Raw genomic sequence first — 15,858 nt, forward strand, 5'->3', positions numbered from 1 at the left:
AGAGGTAAGTATTGCTATTCCGAGCATAGAGCTATCATGAGTAATAAAGCCTTTTCGCAGATGTTATTTCACGTGGATCTTTGTTAAAGTCACTTCTCTTTACATGGCGTCTGTTTAAGATTTACATGCAAAATACAAGAAGAAGGGGAGGTGTCTGTCAGTTGCTGCTTACCAGTCCAGTGCTGACTGCCTTTGCACTTTGCAGTGGGTGGTTTGAGCTGCAGATGCGTAGCTTACCCGTAATTACCACAATTTCCTGTTACACTCATTTGAAAAGACAATGTTCCTGAGGAAGTTATGAAGACGGCAAGTAAGTTGCTGCCTTAATTTCTGCGTGTTTAAGACTGCTGTCTTAATTATGCCGGTTAGAGCTTATTTACAGTGCTTCTCAAACAGTGCTATCTTTTGGAGGGATGAGAAGGCTTGTGCTTCCAGATAACATATGGGCAAATTCATGTATTCTGCAGTCCTCTCAGCATGTTGCTCAGAAACAGCTGCAGAAGATTCAAGGCAACTCTTTCTTTTACTGATGCTGAAACTGTGAGGAAAGTAGCTTAAATATTTAGTTGCAAGATGCTGCTGCAGCTGGGATGTCAGATAAGAAAATGTAACTATTAGTAGGTCTACTGTATGACTGTATGACTGTAAATGTTCCTTAAAGGCAGTAACTGAAAAAGCAATTTCACGTGTTCAAACTAGCACGTTTTTTTAAAGTACTGAATTATTTATGCCTTCAGACGGACTCTCCCAACGGTTGTGAAGTGTGTGCTAAAGAGTTCCCTCGCTGTTCACAAAACAGGGTTTTCAATAGGAAGGATATCTGTACCTTTTTGCTAACAGCCATGGTTTCCTGCCTTTGTTAGGGGAAATATGGTGGAGGGAAGCAGCAAGTTTGCTGTCTGTCTGATGCACAGATAACCTGTTCAGGGCGCGCAGAGTTACTGCACAGCTTGTAGCACAGATAGGACTGGTTTGATTTTGCCTGCGCTGTCTGTCACGACAGCAGTTGCCTTGCTAGTTGCAGCTCCAATGTGTACAGAGCACTGAATATAGCTCTCAAATAAGGGGATTATCCAGAGAGAATATTAGGTGCTGTACTTTTTTTCTGGGCACAGAACGTGTGCGAGGAAATGTTGTGGGAAAAGCTGGGTTGCTAGGGAGTTGTTTTGCTGGTAATGTGGGAACTGAGCCAACGCAGAGCAAGCCATAGAGGCTGTTCTTTTCAGGCCACAGAAGAGCAGAGAGCCTCAGCGTGTTCTTTGCGCTCTGAGTTTTCCTCTGTGTTTTAACGTTTGGAAACCATTGATGCCATGTACCACTGCTCTTTGAAACTGATAAACCGCCTGCAACACGCTTCTCTCCACTCACTCAAAAAGTTTTCATTTCTTTAATACATCTCTGATCTCTGATCAGTTTTAAAATTCCAGTTTACTCAAGCAAAACTTCTATTCTCACCTCTGGAAAGAATGAGATTTAGAAAAGGAAAGAAAGCTACTAACTTGAAAAGTAGCAAATGCAAAAAATGAGAGGAAAAATTATCATGGTTTAGTGTGTGAAATGAATAATAGAGAAAATAAATTATTTAGCTGTATGCTCATCAGTGACACTTTGGGTTTCTTTGCATCGTCACTTTAAAGATTCATTCTGCTTAAGGTTAAGCAAACTACAATAGTCCCCTATACACTTACACTAACTTAAAACCTCATTAACTGGATATGAAGTGACATGTGATGGCCCAAAAAGATCCCTGTAGTTTACATGAAGAACCGCAAGATCCAGAGACTTATGATGGCAGCCTTAGTAATAGGGACTAATTTCCATTTCTGAGATAAAGTAGAGGGAAAAGTACAGCCCTTGGGCATTACACTGCATTTCAGTGAGTTGTGCAAGGCAATCTTAGGTACTTCAGTTGCAGAATTGGAAATTCAACGCCAGACAGCAGGAAGCCAGAGAGCTGCTCTCTGGGAGAGTCACAGATACTGTACAACACTCTGACTCTGATTTAAAGAAGAGAGAGGATCTTTTTCAGTGCTGTTATTCAGCTTGTCTCCATTGCCTCCCGTGAGTCCGCAAAGGGCTTTGTGTCAGAGAAACTACCATGAGACTTGGTGCTCATGGGCATCACCACTGACAGTGCCAGCAGGGTGTCACGTCCAGACAAGTGTGGAGAACAGGATCTTGAATTCTGAGTCACCTTCCTGCTGTCTGGTGGCAAATTTTATTTTAAAGGATTATTGTAGCTTAGTGTTGGTGGTGCCATCCAAATCTCTGTCAGTGCCAAGCCTGGCAATGGTGTGAATGGTCTGCCATGAATGCTCAGGAGGAGGATGAGTTTCATGCCAAGGGGAGCTCTCGTTCCTGCTGCCTATAACACACAAGCTCTTTGGTGGCCTGAGAAACCAGAAGCTGGGTGTCATCTTTCACAGTTACTATATGCACCTTCTTTCATTTGCTTTGATGTATTTCAGTTAATATTTCCCAAGTAGTGGCTAAGAACATTATGGCGTCTTTTCAGCTCACGTTTGTTAGTTTCAATTTTAGCTAGTATATTAGCTGAATATAAAACCTTGTTTTCTTCACACACGAATTCAATTTCTTTCTTACTGCACTTCATAAATAAGTCAATGTACAGAATTGTATTACAGAAGCTCTACTAAATAATAAATAATGCATTTGGTTTGCCATATGATTCTGTGCTTGTCTCTCTGCCTGGTGCTCCTCTAATTCACAAAACGTTTTTTTATCATAGGGTAAGTAACTTAAGATCAGATTTTTTTGTTGTACCTTTCATAAAACTAATGCCTATTCTGAACTAGATGCTTCTGCAAAGAGTTTATACAGAGCAGTATTATACAGAGCAAAAATCTTTATTTATTTTATAATGCCTGTCTGAAGTTTTAGTTGTAGGTTTTTTTAATTTATGTTTTTGTTATGAGTTAGTGAAGTTTGGAGTTGATAACCAGAGCATTCTCCTAAAAGCCAATGACTGTCACATACAGCTTCTGTTTTTAAAGACCTTCCGAAGGTGCTAGAGGACCTCAGAGGCTAGCTATTCTGTGTCTGTTGTTTACTTCACCTATATAAACCCCATTCATTATCTGTATACTTCAGGAGACCAAATGGTTCTGTTATGAGGACAAGGGTCTACAGAGCAGTTTGAGAGAAATGTTTGTGTATTGAGTGCTGACTGGACTATCCAGGTGCTGATAGCTTGCAGGAGTAAGTGCAAATGTGGAGCCAAAAACTAAGAAGTGAATGATTGTTTCTCTTCAAAAGCTTCTACTACAGCATCTACATGTGCATTATAATGTTCAAGCTAAATAGAAAATTGACCTAAGATATTCCACCTGGTATTGACACTATCATGAGTGATTCTTCCCTGAAAACTCACTTGCCCCTTGTTTATCTCCGTGACAAAGTTTCCAGCAAATCTCCTGTTGCTTCATAGCAACACGAGCAGTGAAGGCAAATCAAGATATTAATAGAAGATGCCAGAAAGACGTATGACAAAACTGGACTGTGAGAAGATGGTGAACCACAAGCTTTTGGCACCAGTCCAGAACAAAGTGAAGAGGAATATCTACAGGCAATTAAATTAGTCCTGAAAAGTTCTGCCTTGAATATGCTACGAAGGTGGCTAAGGTACCCTTGATACTAGAAGATACCCTGGCCTGTGAAAAGCCAGAGGCAGTGGGACACTGTGAAGGGCCACAAGCACTATGAATGGGAAACCCCCAAAATCTTTGCAGAAAATGCAAGCAAACGGGTAAGGTTGAAATAAACCAATTTGCCATGAACTTTGAAACTGCAGAATTATCTTCAGATTTTTCAAGTGGAGAGGGGTATTCAAAACAATAAGGACTAAGAAGGAAGTGCTACAAGGCAGACTCTAGATCACCAATGCTGAACATTGGATGATCTCAAGTAAAGGCACCCTAAAGACAATACAATATTCAAAATATAGACCTTTACAAGCAGGATGATGATGATGAGGTTGCATTCTAGCAGGGAAAGTTAAGTGTCATCCAGAAGTCACTGGAAAAAAAGTCCAAAGAGTGGATGCCTCTGAGCAAGATGATCCAGAGGAGGAGGAGCTGGTTTGTTCAGGAAGTCACATGTGCTATATAATAGGCAGAAAGAAAAAAAAGATTCTTAAATAAAGAATGAGGGAAGTCAATTCAGCAAATAGTGCCTAAGAAAGGTGAGTTGCTAAGCTGCACAAGTCACCATTTATGGCTGATCAGTGAAATTAAGTCCTTCTCAAAAGATTCACAGTACAGAGGAGTGTGTCTGAGGAACAGGCCACTGCTCAGTGTCTGGAACTGACAAGACTTGACAGTTGTGAGCTGTTTGGTCTGCCTTAGTAAAGCACTTGGTGGTTCACAAAGCACCACTCTGGAATCACTGGAGGTAGGCAAGGTTGGCTCCCAAAAACATCCCAGCTGTGGCAAGATCAGTGGTCTTGACAAACAGCACAGGCTAAGCGACTGGATCAAGGTGATAACTGGCAGTAGATAGAACATCTGTTATCTCCCAGTGCTTTCCTAGCCTTCCTGGAGAAACTCATTAATGGAGTTATAATGGCAGAAAGGGTCACAACAAGATTTGTTTTGAAAACACAGAGAATATAGGTTTGAAGAGTAAAGTCAACAGCTTCCTCAGACTGGTGAATTACTTGAACTGCTGCTCAGTGTGTAGAAGGAACGGCAAAAACAGTGGCCTTCTGCAATGGAGAGGACAAGAATTACATGGATATTAACAAGGCAGTGTTGTGACTGATGCACATCATACTCTGTGCAAAGGCAGCCTGATCACACAGGATAGCAATTTTTTAAGGAAACCATGAGGGATTGCACAGTGGAGGTGGTCTTGGCTTATGCAAGGTCTCTACAGAGGGGGAGATTAACAATTTTCAACCTGTGGTTTACAAGTCCCTGGGAATGTATGGTCTAAGTCCATGAAACACCATGCGAAAAAGCATGCTTTGCTGTCAGTGAACTTAGCATTTGTGAATAGTGTTGAGAGAGCAGGGAAGAGGATTAGCAAAAAGGACAGAAAGAGTGGCATGTGTTGCAATTTAGTTCCACCTATAAATGACTGGATGTCCTGGTTTCAGCTGGGATAGAGTTAATTTGCTTCCTAGTAGCTGGTACAGTGCTGTGTTTTGGATTTAGTGTGAGAACAATGTTGATAACACACTGATGTTTTAGTTGTTGCTAAGTAGTGCTTATCCTAAGTCAAGGATTTTTCAGTTTCCCATGCTCTGCCAGCAAGCAGGTGCACAAGAAGCTGGGAGGGAGCATGGCCAGGACCGCTGACCCAAACTAGCCAAAGGGATATTCCATACCATTGGATGTCATGCTCCGTATATAAACTGGGGGGAGTTGGCCGGGAGAGGCGGATCGCTGCTCGGGCATTGGTCAGCGGGTAGTGAGCAATTGCATTGTGCATCACTTGTCTTTTCTTGGGTCTAATTTCTCTCTTCTTGTTATATTCCTTTTCATTACAGTTATTATTATTGCTATTATATTTGCATTATTATTATGGTTATTATTATTATATTTTATTTTACTTTAGTTATGAAGCTGTTCTTATCTCAACCCACAAGTTTTACTTTTTTTCCCTGATTCTCCTCCCCATCCCACTGGGAAGGGGTAGGAGTGAGCAAGTGGCTGCGTGATGCCTAGTTGCTGGCTGGGGTTAAACCACAACACTGGATCAGATATGCTAAATCTTGCAGCTCTCCCTGGCCCTGTAAAGTTGCTCTAATAATATAGACCTAGCATTTGCCTTGAATCTAAAATGTTGCTACCAAAGCTTTTAAAGAGAAAATATTTTCCAATGCGCATTGTCAGTACCTAAATTGAGGCTGGTCTACACAGTGCCTTCATCATCCTCTGAGTCACTTCAGGCATGGGTCGTGCCTCCATCTCCTTCTCAACAGTCTGTCAGGAGGCAGAGGATCTTATCCAAAGATTATTGCATCTACTGCTGACTCTGATGGAAATACAATAGTGTTATCTTTAAAATACTAGTGAGTTGCGTGGCAGGATAGCATTTGTTAAAATATTCCTCTGCCTTGTTTAATTAATTTGTATCGCTTACTGTCTTCATAGTTTTAATTTTTCCATCTGCTGCCCTTAGATTTAGGGGTGACAGCATGGTATCCCCTCTGAAAGAATTCCTTGGAATAGTTTGTGCAGCGATGTCTTGTGAGGGACAAGGACACAGGGTGCTGAAATCTTATTAGCCCTCACATTAGATGAACTCCTTTCTGAGATGTTCTTAAAAGCATGTCAATAAAATGTCCATAAAGCAGATTGATAGGAGGAGCATATACTGCAATGGGAAGAAAAGGTTGTACATCAAGGATCTCAGTAAAAGTGCTAAGAAGTAAGTAGATGTAGCTACCTTCCTTTTAAGCTCTTCACCTTTATAACCTCCTCTTCTAGCAAAGGTGTAGTTTTGCCCACTTTGTCCATTACCATATACATTCAGAGCTGCTTGCTGGTTATTAGTTCCGTACTCTCCTTTTCAAATGCTGATGATGCATTTCTGTTCTCATTTCCTCCTCTGCACACACGTGTATGTCACACAAACACCATACAGTCATATTCTGGTCAATCCTCTGAGATAAAAATAATAGGAGCTACCTGAGGGAAGGGATGAAGTAAATGGCTCAGAGGTCTGGAGCCTAAAGTTTTAAACAACAGTAGGAATTAAGAAACTGATGCTATAGGGAAGTAAAGGCATTTTAGAAAACAAAAAATTGAGCCTTAATTTCTGACTGTGGCTTTCAAAGCAATAATGATTTCCTTCCCCTCCTCCTCCTAGCACATACACACATCTTTCCCTCAAAATAGCAAATTATGATGACTACAGTACAGTGAGAGAACCAAAAGATTTGCTAATATATACTCTACACATAGCAGTGGTGGCTATGTCATGCAGAAGAAATGCATGGGATTTTTTTTCCTATTTTTAATAGCAATAACCAACAGAGGTCAGGGCATTTCCAAAAGATTTCTTGACTGTTTGGAGTTAATATCCTTCACCTTACTTATGGACCACCATTTACTCCCATCCAGCCATTAATCTGCAGGAAACACTCTGCACCATAGTCACCATTTCCTACGTAACAGCAGTGCAAATCAGTAGAAACAGTGTTTGAAGAGTGGGTAGAAGTGCTACCCTGTACCTAAAATGCATGTAATGTGCAGGAATAAGGGCAGGAAAGGAAAGCATCCTGGGCACAGGACCAGGCTGATTCTTGTAGGTCACAGCACTGTCCTTCTGCTGGACATTCAGGGAAATAGGTTGACCTCTTCTAACCCTCTTTTACACAGTAGCCTCATCACTCACAACAAAGTTCCAGCAGGAAACATTACCTGACACAGCAGCACCTCAAGATGTTGTGGCATAGACATAGGGTCTTTTCTGTCACCGCTGAGTTTTTCTGCATTTTTTACCCCTCTCTGGTATCAGATGTTATAATAAATTAGCTAAATGTGTCATCTTTAATGAGTGAGATTTCTTCATGCTTGCAGTTTGTTCAGTCTATGAATGAAATTACACTCCCTTAATCTCTGAAAAATTACAGGCTGAAAGTAAGTGCAGTGTAAGGAGGACGGTCTCTGGGAAAGCACAGATGGAGTCTGACAGAGCAGAGCCACGGAAACGGTGTAAATAAAAGCAGAATTGTTTATAAATATTTCCCTTTTTTGGGTGTGGGTGTGAGCAATTGCATTATTTGAAGACACTTTCCTTCATAACATTTTTTTTTTATCCCCGCCGCTGCAGTAGGTTCCTAGGGAAATGCACGGCAGCGGGCAGGATGGCTGTGGGAGCTGTGGGACCCCCCCAGGGAACACAGCACAGCCGAGGAGTCGCGGGAGCCCCCGAGCTGGATCTGCAGCGGGAGCCCGGGTGTGGGGCAGAGCTCTGCCTTGCCAAGTGCGCTCTGCTGAGCAGCAAAGCCAGGAAGCTTGGACAGCCCCTCTGCTAACGTGACTTAGCCGCTTCCAGCAACCAAAATAATCCTCGTACTGCCGCCAGCTGACTTTGAAGCCAGTCCTGTCCTGTCACTCAAGTGGTTGCAATTGGAGCTTTCAGCACGTAATTCAAAGCTGGTGTGATGAGGAGGGTGTTTCAGTTCCACATAATAGGGTTTGGGTTTACTTTAATTTACAAAACAGAGCACTGCAAGCGCTTAGGCACAAAAACTCTCCTAAAAGAGCTTTGCTTTACTCCTGCGGTGGCTTTGATCCTGTAAAAATGCATCTTTCCATTTTACATAAACTGCCTCACGCCTTTCAAAATGATGCCGTTCACGCTCATTAATTCAGCTTTCCAAAGCTCCTGGGGGCAAAGCTGGGGGGCAGCACCATGGAGGGGAGCGGAGGGGACCGGGACCACCAGTGCGGAGGTCCCATAGCAAGGGGAAGCGTCTCTGAGCAAACGCCCAAGCAAGGCAGATGGTGAGGAGGCGAAGGCATGACCCCAGAAGAGGACATACAAGTAGAGCGAGGAGGAAGCTGAGAAGAGGATGTGATTGACCAGAGAGGGGCAGGGCACACGGAAATAACAGCCAGGCTCATGAGAGAAACTGAGCAGAAAAAATACGAGCAAAGAGTTAGTCTCAAAAAAACCTGTAAAATATGTGCCCAAATGACAGAACTGCTGGTGTGTGTCCGAATATTTTTAGCAGTTATTTCTTACGGTTCTGAATAGATATTTCTAAAACATAGTAGTGTGATTTTACTGTATTCTCTTATTATTTAAAAAGCTTTTGTTTAGTTCTTCTGGACAGTATCCAAATAAGAATAGTAATGTGTATTCAGATCCTTTGTTTTGGAAATCCTTTTTATGAAAGAAACACATCTCTGGTGAGCAATATTGCTAGAGATGATGAGTAACCCTCCTGCACTGGTATTCCTGTAACGGGTCCCAGCCAAGAGACTGAGGTTATACAGATACGTGGTGACAGAAAGATTCTGCTTTGGAGAACTCTCAAGGGTTTTATTCTCCTTTTATTCCCTGCTTTTAAGCCTAGGAAGCAGAGCGGATGCCACGAAGGCCACGCTTACTGCATCGGGACCCATGGCCTGGCGCTGGCTGGCATCAGGAGGGGCACACGTCCCAGGGCGGAGGCCAGGCCATGGCTAACACCCACGGGGGGGTCTGCGGCTCAGCCCAGGGCACCCGTCTCGCCCTCCTCCGCAGGGCCAGGAGCCAGTGAGATCCTATGGCTGTGGCTTGGGGAGGTGGGGTAAATGGCATATCCTGAATTAAAAGCTGGGAGAAAATAGCGTTCTGAAAACTTTGAGCGGCATGCTCAAATGTGGCAATGTTTTCCAGGACTGTCCTGGCTGGTCACTCTATCTGTGTCTCCAGCCAGGCCAAATGTCCACTCAGACTTTCCTCAGGTTTAACTGATGATTTCCTGGAAATTCGCATTAGTTGCACCAGGAGGAAAAAGCATTTGACAGGACTTAAATCAAAGACAATTAAGTTCACCAAACTGGAAATCCCTTTATTTGTCTAACTGTGATCATCATGGGGCAGTTCAGGGGAAAGTCAGGAGGCACGCGGGAAACAGGCTGTTCTGCTGGTCCATGGCTGGGGCTGTCACCGGGCTGCAGTAAGCCCTGGAGAAATAGGTAAGTGGGTGACCAAACCAGGGTGCAGAGCTGGACACCAGAGCCGCAGGGCAGGACACTGAGCTTTGGTGCAGAGGAGAGCAGGAGGGAGAAGCTGGGTTGGAGAAAGGCTGAGCGCTGAGCCTCGTATGGATTACTGGGGTACAGGTCCCTCCTCTCCTGTTCCTACCTTAACCTACTAGTGCTTCTGGGTTTAGTTTTGCTGAAGAACAAAAGGACACACGGGTCGTACCAACTCATGCGGTTTCTAATTTAGGTTGTACATTGATGCATGGAAGAAATTACTGCATACTTAGCCCGGATGTGAATATATAGTTCATTAGCTACTTTGTACTGTATTCTTTATGGGTGTCTGTAATAGAAGCAGAATAATAATAATAACAACTAATTGAAATGGAGTAACTTGGTCATGTCATTGTAAGCATGCTGTCAGATGAGGTAAAGAAATCTCTTAAACTGTAAGCTGTCAAAGGGAGACACACAAAGGCCCAGCTCCAGTCTTTAATTTCTTAACTGACATGCAAGAGAATGATTGTGGGTATTTCTTTTACTTCCAACCTGACACAGGTGAGGCACAGTTCTTTCACCGGTATTCAAGCAGTACGTTGTGTTTTGGCTGGAGGAATCTGCCATTTATGTTTCCTAAGCCCTGCTTGCTTCTTGTATATCGGGGAGCTTTTGCCTCACACTGCCGGGACTTACGGAAGTAACTGTGAAGCCAGGTGATGAGATGGGAAGCATCTTTCTACAGTCTATTCTCTGTTCAGCCCAAGCTGCTGTATTTGGAGGACTTGCAGAGCTATTTGTAAATCCAGGTGATGACAAGCCACAGCAGCCACGCTGCTGTGAAGACAGCCGGTCCCTCTTTCCCCAAGCTATGGGAGAGCCATTGCTTGGAGGCATTGTTCAGGGGGAGCAGTTTTAATGGGATAAACAAGCACCCCAAATAGTTCCCTGTATTGGACATGGAAGAGAGGTAAAGGTTAACTTGTAATTAATCAAGGCTATAAAGGCAAAGATAATTAATTCTGTGTTTAATTAGGAGATCATAGCTGTGAAAAGGGATGTTCCATGGGTTAATAGTTTCCTATGGTGTATAAATGCCAAGACCAAATTAAATAGCTTGGTAAAAGCAAATGCTGAGGTGAAGGGGTAAAAACACACTGTATGTAATGCACATGGGCTTGTAGTAGCATGATTTTATTTTGTCATGGAAAAAGACTGAAAGGGCTTGAATATTGCTATCCGAGGCTGGTAAGTGACACTTAACCACTCTACCATTAATCAAGTGCCACATTTTGAGTTCTTTTTTAAAAGGCCATTTCTTTCTCTATAGCCTTACAGTCATAAAAATCTCCTTTTTTTTATTTAAGAATCAGCAAGTTTTAAAAGAACGTTACTTGTAAATAATGCTAGCTCTCTAGCAGCCTGACAGACAGGACGACACTCTGGTGTCACTGCAAGGTAACATCAGAGAACTGGGTCTTTTCACAGGTCCTGCTGATAGATAAATATTCTGACATTTATGGAAAAATATTTGTCAAGGCAAAGGCAACATGTTCATGTTCACAGCAAATATTTTCTAAAGCAATGTATAATTGTGTGGTTTGGAGAGAGTCCTCATTTATACAAAGTCTTCTTCCTTCTTCTGAATGACCTCAGTGTAAATGAAGATGAGGCTTTTTATGCAGTAGCTGCTGGTGAAGCTGCAAGTGGGTTGCTTGCTGTGCCACTACAAACCGTGTGCATTCTGAATGATGCTCTTCTCTGTAGTTAAAACATAAAGTTATCTAGAAAAATAAAGATGCTGTAGCACTCAAGGAATGTTACCTTACCTAAGCTATCACTCTTCCTCATTCTAACTCTCCTTGTCTGTAGTGGCAGCCCCTGGGGACTAGAGACCTGCTGCTACCACTGTCCCTAACAGTGTATCTGCCACGGTCTCTCCTCCAGATGCATATGCAAATTTGCTTTATTGGCTTCCCATCCTAATTTTTATCACCATTGAAAATGCCTCCCTATTTGACCTAGTCCTTTTCAATGGTCTGCTCAGTTTGCTGTGAGCTTTAGCATGTAACTTCGCAGAACGGAGACATAGTTTATGTGGTGTTCAAATGAAAAGCACTTACAGGTACTATTTTAGGGCTTTGTAAGTTCCGGTTTTTATTTGCCTTTTTTTTTAATATAATAGATGATAGAGCAATGTATCCCAACTGCAGGTTTTTTCCCAGTTGGTAATGTGAGATACACTGCAGAAAAGCAGTTTTGACTATCTGTAGATTGACAGGAAGCCTAATCTTTGCAAGAGAAGGTTTATAAGGTGACTCGTTCCTCACCTGCGTACTGCTAGTCACAGCCCTTTAGGGCAGAAAGAGTATAGCTAGGGCAGGAGGGATCTTTGGGGAAGGGCCTCGGTTGCGCTGCATGCAAGAGACACACCAAGGCGGTATCTAAACTGTGGGACCCCAGGTGCGCCTGCCAGCTCCCTGTTGAGGTTCAACATGGGCACCCGCCAATACCCTCTCTGTGCCCCATGTGCCCCGGGTCCTCCCTCCAGGAGCCGTGAGGGCGTTCAGATCATATTCCTCATGGGGCAAACGTTACAGTCTGCCTGGCCATTGCTGGATAAAAAATGTATCTGTTCCTACCCGCTCATTCCCTTCCTCGAGCTAGAGCTACATGCCAGCCCACTGAACGCAGGCTCAGGCTTAGTCTCACTCAGCAGAAGAAAAAAGTACTGAGACAAGAGTTTTTAAGGTCAGTTCCTGGTTTTTTATGAACCAATACTGAACTTCACAGACTTTAAACAGGCTTTCTTGCAGGGGTGAATCTTTGCTTAACTTCTCCCAAACATGTGAGTGTTGGCCTACCTTTGTAGTGAGGACAGTTTCATGTTCTGTGACTCTGTAAATGCAGCATGGGTAATGGAAAGGCTTTAACACAATTGTACAAAGAAGTCCTGCAAAATTTTATGGGGAGGAAACCAAAGTAGTGCCTTATTAGAAAGCAGGGAGGCTGTAGATGCTACTGTAAATAGGGTCAGATATTCCACTCTATCGTCATTTATATCCAGCCAAAGTATATGCAAAATGTGAATGTGAATATGTGAAATTCACATTTTCAAATTTTAAATTTTCAAAATGTGAAAATAAAATAAGGATTAATGCAGTATACAACTACACAGGTGCAGCAGATTGTGAGTCAGTGCCATAAAACTTTTTTTTTTTTTTAAAGATGGAAAAGTATAGCTGTCCTGCAAAAATACCTAGTTTTTTACTCTTACTAAATACAGTTAATGCTCTGCTATTTGTTTTTTTAGATGGAAGAGCTCTGTTGCTGTTACTCTGATGATTCAAGCTTGATCAGTAGAACGAAAGGAAGTGTAATGCAGGTAGTAATTCCTTTTCCATGTAGCCAAAAGGAATTCCTAAATTCAAAGTATGTTCCATGCAGATTAGAAAATTGCTACTGATAACTGACCAGAAAGAGAACAAGAGAATCAGAATGTGCAGTATGTATTTACACCTATGAATTAATGATCTTTCTTGTCTCCATTCTTTATATCCATGTTGCAGACCTTGTGCTATGCAACTTCTGTTTGAATGCGCCACACTGGTGCAATTTTGCTGCTACTGCAAACCTCCACATCAGAACAGCTCCCAGTCGTGAATGAGTTGTGCAGGCATGGTGTCAAAAATAAGCCAGGTTTCAGGAGCCATCTTTCGTGTTAGGAATGTTGTGTTGGGCTCTAATGTCACCAAGTGAAGCTCTGAGAGGGATACATTGCTCCATGACAGAGGCTATCGAGAGTGCTTTCTAGAGGGAAAACATCTGGGGTAGTGCAAAGCAATAAAATTGCGGAAGCATTTGGTAGTATTGTCTCAGCTACGTGTCAAGGACCTGGTCTTGGTTTAGGGTTTGGGGTTTTGTTTTTTTTTATTCCATTCCTACTTTTTTCTAAGCACGTCAGATACTACTCTGGACTAGGCTGTTATTTCACAGTCCCAAGGTCAGCATACTCACTCTGCCTGAGATCATGGCAAGAATGTAGACTAGTTTCCTGAAAAGTGCTAGAAGCTGTATTGTTTGGGACATTTAAGAGGATGCTGGAGAAAATAATGTTAAATAAAGAAAAATCATGATATTTTGCAGGGCGTGAACTATGTCATCGAGTAAGTTTCTTCTAGATGTACCTTTTGTGATTCTCTGAGCTACAGAACAGGATCAGAAACCAAGATAATATTGTAGAACTTTCAAAAAAGAAAAATATCTTTTTTGGTTTCAGCAATATGAGAGAAGATTGAAGAAGGAGAAACTGTAATTGTGTGCTGTCATTGGTTTTTAACTGAAGTCACATATTGTAGCTAGCAAGACGCTTATGTAACACTGTCTAAAATGTCTTTGTGCTCAGAAAAGGTCATAAGTAAATGACTTTGAAGCTTAATCAGTGGAAGTACAGGACAATTTTTGTATTTCATTATAAATCCAGTTTAAGTCCAGTGAGGTCAGCAGAGTTACTTGGGATTTACAGTAGAGTGTGTGCAGAATATGGCTCCATGATTTTAACTGTGCTTTATTTCCATTGTGCAGATATTATACGTTTGCAACTGGCACAGAATAATTTTAAAGAAAAGACTCAGTATGCAAAACCATAAAATAATAGCTATAGGACAGAAAGTAAGAAGTTTAACATTGTTTAATATACAAAATGTTTTCTAGTGTTTCTACAACAGTCTATAAAACTAGTGAATACTTTATGTAGGGATTACAGTGACGAGTTTTGTATGTAGGACATTTTAGAACAGGATTTAGTAGTACAGCCTTGCTGTCTTTATAGTTGTGTTTATCTTCTTGATCCATTATATATTTTTGTGATCTGTAGGCAAAGCCATAAATCCTCTGGAAGAAGTAGCAGCTCTCCAGAGGAGCCTAGTTTGGTAAGTTTCTTTTGAGCTTGTTTAGGTCCCTGGGTTTGTTGGGTTTGTTTTTTGGCACTTAGAGAGCACTTTCACCATCTCAGATCACACAGAGGAATCAGCAGGGCCCTTTGCTTCAGGACATAAATGTGCTCTCGGCGGTGCTGGGGAAGCAAAGGCAGCACGAGAAGACTTTCAGCACGAGTGGTCTGCCCATTTTCTGAAGCAGCCAAGAGTGAAATTTGATTTGAACCTATGAAACAAATCCTGCACTTCTGTATAATTGCTTATGAAGAATACGGTAAAAGGTGAGACTTAAACAGAAAATAAAAATCAGAAGTAATAGGATAGAAATCACATTTGGATTCACAAGGTTTATATGCAGGTCTGGGTCAAAACCTTCACAGAAGTCCCTGGATTTAGATCTTAAGGCTGAAGTCATTTCAGTAGTAAGAGAAATGATGTAAAACAGAGAAGAGGGGAAGGCAACCAGAAAGATACTGGTGGAAGGCAGACGTAATCCACCTAAAACAATCCATCTTTCCTGGGATTCCTGTGTGGCTTTTTGTAGATGGGACCTATAGAGACTTACCACTATTGAGCAGACTGCAGCTACTGTCTGCTGCCAGAGCCAGTGCGCTTTCTGCAGCTGGGACTCTTTTCACTGGTTGTGTACAAAAAGAGCTCTGAACCTGGCCCTGGAAGTAAAAGATAAAATAACAGGAAGGTTTTGTTCAGTCCTCTTATTTGGGGGCATGCATTAGGCTGTGGAAAATTCAAAGGGGTGGGGTTTCCTGTTTCTTTTCTAATGATGATTTTTACAGTGTGCAAATATAGGAGGTGCACATACATGCGGTCATTTTTCCTGCAGAAGCATCGTGGAGCAGACAGATAAAATGATAGAGCTAATTAACTTAGGAGTGTTATTTAAAGGTAAAGAGTTGAACAACACAACTGATTGTTAAATTCATTGCCAAATACAACAGCTTTTGTGAGTCTCTAGAAAAATAACCATAAATGTGTTTGTATAAAATCTCTTCTGTTTGTATGTTTTGCTGTGTCGCTATAAATAAAAAAATGCCCATCCTCCTGGGAAAATTTATTGTGATAATCACTTTTTGAGCCAGACCGGTTCGGAAGACAAGGTGCAGCTGCACTATCACAGGATGAAAAGACAGCGTTCCTGGGCATTTCCCACCCCAGGAGGAGTATGGCTCCTGTCAAAAAGCCTGCTGCTCTGAGGGTAAAGCTTGTAGCTCTTTTGGGTGGACACTTTGCTACAT

At 42.1% G+C, this 15,858-nt stretch overlaps 1 long non-coding RNA gene across 1 annotated transcript; it reads left to right on the top strand.

Annotated features, from left to right (window-relative positions):
• The first annotated feature begins 246 nt into the window (after positions 1-246).
• LOC121232626 lies at positions 247-15,541 on the top strand. The gene is made up of 3 exons (XR_005931460.1): positions 247-310; positions 14,542-14,596; positions 14,680-15,541. It is a non-coding gene; the product is annotated as an uncharacterized LOC121232626 (long non-coding RNA).
• Positions 15,542-15,858: the final 317 nt, after the last annotated feature.

The sequence above is a fragment of the Aquila chrysaetos genome, chromosome 2 (assembly GCF_900496995.4).
Source record: "Aquila chrysaetos chrysaetos chromosome 2, bAquChr1.4, whole genome shotgun sequence".
Lineage (NCBI taxonomy): Eukaryota > Metazoa > Chordata > Aves > Accipitriformes > Accipitridae > Aquila > Aquila chrysaetos.